Here is a 6,000-nt window from a genome sequence, read left to right on the forward strand (position 1 = left end):
GGAGCCTTATGGTTGTCGCTTTATTGTATGAAATGCAATCGCCATGTAATTGCTTTACTTTATCACTAAGCGGTAGCGATAGTCGTAGAAGCAATAGTTGGCGAGATGACAACGATGCTATGATGGAGATCAAGGTGTCAAGCCAGTGACGATGGAGATCATGACGGTGCTTTGGAGATGGAGATCAAAGGCACAAGATGATAATGGCCATATCATGTCACATATTGATTGCATGTGATGTTTATCCTTTATGCATCTTATTTTGCTTAGTACGATGGTAGCATTATAAGATGATCCCTCACTAAATTTCAAGGTATAAGTGTTCTCCCTGAGTATGCATCATTGCTACAGTTCGTCATGCCGAGACACCACGTGATGATCGGGTGTGATAAGCTCTACGTTCACATACAACGGGTGCAAGCCACTTTTGCACGTGCAGAATACTCGGGTTAAACTTGATGAGCCTAGCATATGCAGATATGGCCTCGGAACACTGAGATCGAAAGATCGAACGTGAATCATGTAGTAGATATGATCAACATAGAGATGTTCACCATTGAAAACTACTCCATCTCACGTGATGATCGGACATGGTTTAGTTGATATGGATCACGTGATCATTTAGATGACTAGAGGGATGTCTATCTAAGTGGTAGTTCTTAAGTAATATGATTAATTGAACTTTAATTTGAATTTTTTTCTATCATACTTATGACACTTCTATGATGATTATTGAACTTTAAGTAATATGATTAATTGAAATTTAGTGGGCTCCTACTTCTATGACAAAAAATCATGACAGAAAATGGGCTTTTCGTCCTGGGCGGGCCGGAGACGCAACTGCATGACATTCCTTGGGCCGTCCATGACGGAAAAAACCGTGGTAGAAGCGAGGGCGAGGAAAATATCGGGGAGTTCCTGGTTATGGTGGGTGGTCGGGGGCCGAGCGATGCGCGTTTCTCACGTACGTACGCGCGTGTGTGCGAGGCGTTGCGCTCTAACTGAACCCAAGCGAGGCGTTGGGCTCTAACTGAACCCGAGCGATTGCACTGCAGGCTACGCGTTACTGAACCCGAGCGATCGATCGATCCCTTGCTGTTAACTGAACCCGAGTGATTCCTTCGCTACTGCTGCTAATTGAAGCTGATCGAACACTGCTGCCTCCTCCCCTTGATGAACAGTGGGCGTTGTTGGGGGGGGGGGATTTGTGTGACGCCCTCGATTCAATCGTACACTAATCATACACGCAAATGTGTACGATCAAGATCAAGGACTCACGGGAAGATATCACAACACAACTCTAGACACAAATTAAAATAATACAAGCTTTATATTACAAGCCAGGGGCCTCGAGGGCTCGAATACATAAGCTTGATTACACAAGAGTCAGCGGAAGCAACAATATCTGAGTACAGACATGAGTTAGACAAGTTTGCCTTAAGAAGGCTAGCACAAAAGCAACATCGATCGAAAAGGCAAGGCCTCCTGCCCGGGAGCCTCCTAACTACTCCTGGTCGTCGGCGGCCTCCACGTAGTAGTAAGCATCGGCGGTGGCATCTGGCTCCTGGGCTCCGACATCTGGTTGCATCAACCGGAAAGGAGAAGAAAGGGGGAAAAGGGGGAGCAAAGCAACCGTGAATACTCATCCAAAGTACTCGCAAGCAAGGATCTACACTATATATGCAACATTATCAAAGGAAGGTTGTATATGTGGACTGGGCTGCAGAAAGGTCAGAATAGAGGGGAGAACCTAGTCCTATCGAAGACTAGCATCTTCTGGAAATCACCATCTTGCAGCAACAGGAGGGAGTAGAGTAGCATAAGGTAAAGTAGTAGTAGTGTTATCAACCTCGGCCAGAGATCCTTTCTCGACGCCCTGCGAGAAAGCAATCCCAGAGCCATACTATCCATTTGTCATCACAATCCAATTCTCATCACAAGTATCCAGTTCTAGTTGTATCGATCGGGATACAACTCCAAGTGTCCGTTACCGTAGGACAGGCTATCGATAGATGTTTTCTTCCCTGCAGGGGTGCACCAACTTACTCACCACGCTCGATTATCTCCGGTCGGACACACTTTCCTGGGTCATGCCCGGCCTCGGCCAAACAATACGCCGCAACCTGACCTAGGCTTAATAGAGAGGTTAGCACGCCGGACTAAACCTATGCCCCCAGGGGTCATGAGCCATCTCCCCGGGAACTCCTGCACGTTGCGTACGCGGCCGGTGAGCAGACCTAGCTACCTCCTTTAACAAGGCAGGTGCTTACGCAGTCCAACCCGGCGCGCGCCGCTCAGTCGCTGACGTCTATTAACCTTCGGCTGATGCATACGACGTAGAACGCCCATACTATGCCCACGTGATGGTTAGTGCTATCAGGCCAGAGGCCCCTTGGATCAAATATCCAAATCGTAGTGGATTAGGAACGCGCGGTAACAAGCAGAGACTCATGAAAGATGTGACCCCGTTGCCCCATCTCGAGTACTTGTGGCAAGGGCTAGGATTGCCCGGCCACGCCTCGTAATTATCTCGCGGGCACCCTCCAGGTCAACCCGTCTCCACATCACTCGCAATTAAGCTCGCGCGGGTACCCCTCAGGGCCGACCCGTCTTTAGTAACATGGTCCAGTGTAAAGTCATAGTAACCATAGTAACTGTGTGTCCAAACATCAAGGGGAAAACCCGAGGAATCACCCCCGGTGAATTCCACTTGATGTAATCATCAAGGTGAACGTAAGAGGAACCACCCCCGAGGTTCACACTTGAGGGGTTGCATGACAGAGTCGTATCGGAAGTGGTTAAGGCGGAATCACCCTCTATGACCACGACCGATTAGCTACACTACAGGGTTAACATCAGAAGTGCTGTAGAGGTCTCACCCTCGGCACTCGATAGTAACCCAGTAGTGTCGAACAACTAAGGGGAAAGTGATGTGCGGTGCCGGGGCCTGGTCTTCGATCCCGTTGATCGGGTCTTCAATGATGAAGCAGGGGCAACAAGGACAAGGTGGGGGTCATTGATGGATCACTAACCAACCTATACTAAGAAGTTTTAGGATAAGCAGGTAGGTAACAATGAGCAGGTTACAAAAGCAGGCTATGCATCAGAATAGGAGCAAACAATAACAGTAGCAAAATCTAATGCAAGCATGAGAGAATGGAATGGGCGATATCGGAATGATCAAAGGGGGGGGGGCTTGCATGGTTGCTTTGGCAAGGAGGGGTCATCGTCGACGTAGTAGATCACAGGGGCAGCCTCGGTCTCGGGGTCTACCGGAGAGAAAAGGAGGAAGAAACAGTAAATATAAAGCAAACATAGCATCACAAAAGCACAACGTGGCAATATGCTGTGCCGGGTGTGACCTAACGTATGGTTACACGATATAGGTGAAGGGGGAAAACATCCGGGAATGCTTTCCTGAAGTTTGGCATTTTCGGACAGATGAAACAGAGGGGAAAGGTTGCATGTTCGCTATTCGGATTCGTCTCGTCGTTCTGAGCAACTTTCATGTATAAAGTTTTTCGATCCGAGCTACGGTTTATTTACTACGAATTTCTAAAGATTTTAGCATTTCTAGAAAGTATTTAAATTAACAAAAATGGAATTATGACGTCAGCATTGCATGGGGATGACGTTAGCAGTCAACAGACTCGCTGACCAGGGTCAAATCTGACCTGTGGGTCCAGCGAGACCCACATGTCATAGAGAGAGTTAACAGAGTTTTAAAACTAACTAATAGAGTTATTTATCAGGAAGGCCCCACCTGTCATGGACGAATTAACTAAACTAATAGTTTTAATTATGAAAACATTTTAATTAGAGGATTAAGCGGTAGGGCCCGCACGTCAGCGTCACAGAGATGCCTAGTCAGCACGTTGACTGGGTCAAACCCAGTCAACGGGGCCTGCGGGGCCCGCTGGCAGTGACCCAGGGGTGGCCCCAGGTGTGCCATGTTGGCGGTGGCCGGCGATTGAACGCCGGCAACCGAAAACACGGCGGAGGCGCTCGGGACCTCGCCAGAATCCTCATATAGGGGCCATTTGGCCCCCGCGTTTGGTGCGTTCGAACAAGTGAGCAACGCCGCATCCAAACGAGGTAGCGCGGGGCCTCGGAAACGACCGGAGATGGCCGGACGATGAGGTACCACGGCGGCCGGAATTCGGAAACGTGCAGGTGCGGCTACGACTTGATTCTAAGAAAGCTAAGCGGCTAGGCAGCAACATCAGTCCTCCAGGAGCGCGCTATGGGGACTAGACGGAGCAGGAGGAGCTCGGGAGCTCGTGCACGGCAACAATGGCGGTCAGCGGAGCCGGCGCTTACGGCCAGCTAGCTAGGGAGGGAGGAGCAAGGATGGGGAGGGAGGATGCGGAGCTTACGGGGCAGGCACACGGAGGCCTCTCGGGGGTCGGGAGCGCAGAGGGAGGCCTGTGGCTCCGGTGATCGCCGGTGACCACCGAGAAGGGGAAGAGGGCGATGCCGGCGTCGCCGACCTCCCCAGCTCCAGCTGATGCACGAGGACGATGAGGCAGAGGACAGCGCACCTCCCAGGCTCGGTTGCCGGGCTCGGGAACGCCGGTCGGACGACGAAGACGCGGCGTCGGATGCGCTCGGTGGAGAGGGAGAGAGCTCGAGGGAGAGGCGAGAGAGAGAGGGAGAATGGAGGAGGCGTCCAGGGGGAGTGGATGAGGGGGATCTAGGGAAAGGGGATCCCGAGGCGCCGCCCTTATCCACCTCGACACCAGCGAGCGGGTGCGGTTGGGGCGCGCTCGGCGCGCGCACCGGGTCGGTGGAACAGGAGGGAGGGGAGAGCGACCGGGGAGGGGGCGTGGGCCGACCTGCTGGGATGGGCCGAGGCCCAAGGGAAGGCCACGGGCTTCTCTCTCTCTCCTCTGCCTTTTCCCTTTTCTTTTTTCCTTTTTTGTTTCTTTTATTTGCTCTGTTTTGCATTTTTCTTTCAGTACCAAAATGAGTTTTGTTTTCAACAAAACTTGGCACATAAAACTAGCACAAAACCTTGAGATGGAACAAAAAGTTTGGGGTCAAAAGGAGTTGCCTAATCAATTTTAGAAATTGAAAAGTCCAATTTAAATGCTGCTGGAGCACCAAATTAATTCCCATGGGCATTTTGGGAATTAAGAAGAGGTTGGTTCAACATGACAGTGATCAGGGAAATTTATAGGATAAGGTGAACATTTTAGTTTTACTGCCCAAAGAAATAATTTATTCGACTTATTTTAAATTTGAAAAAGGCTTTGATTTTTGGACAAGTGGCAAGCTACATAGTAATCACGATGACATGGCCACCATTAGGGGGAGATTACTGTAGCATGATTCTCGGGGTGTTACAGTTTGGATGAATAGTTTCTGGTGGGGGGTTGGATGAACAGGACCCCGTGGTAGTAGAGGCTGCTGCCGCTGGATGAACAGGACCCCGATCGATCGAGCCGGTGGATGAACAGGACCCCGTGGAGGGGTGGTTGAACAGGACCCCGTGGAGAGGGCTAGTTGAACAGTAGTCGGTGGAGGAGCGCGCGGTGGAGGCTGGATGAACAGGAGCCCGTGGATGAACAGTCATAGGTTGAGGCTGGAGGAGGTCGACGGTGGATGAATAGGAGCTCGTGGAGGCATTCGACGGTGGAGATGAACAGTATCACGTGGAGTCCTGTTTTGCGGTACGCCACACCCCTCCCGATGAACAGGACCCCCGTTTCGACCGTAGAGCTCCAACACAAGTCCGTTTCCTCTGTTTTGCGGTACGGCACACCCCTCCCGATCAACAGGACCATGTTTCGACCGTAGGAGGTCCGTTTCCTCCGTTTTGCGGTACGCCAGACCCCTCCCGATGAACAAGATCCCGTTTCGACCGTGGCCGGTCGAACACAAGGCCGTTTCCTCCGTTCTGCGGTACGCCAGGCCTCGTTTCCATTGGCTGTTCCGTCCAAGCCGGTTGGCTCCCGATGAACAGCATGCGTTCCGTTGCCTCCCGATGAACACGACGCA

Source organism: Triticum aestivum, chromosome 2D, assembly GCF_018294505.1.
Source record: "Triticum aestivum cultivar Chinese Spring chromosome 2D, IWGSC CS RefSeq v2.1, whole genome shotgun sequence".
Taxonomy (NCBI): Eukaryota; Viridiplantae; Streptophyta; class Magnoliopsida; order Poales; family Poaceae; genus Triticum; species Triticum aestivum.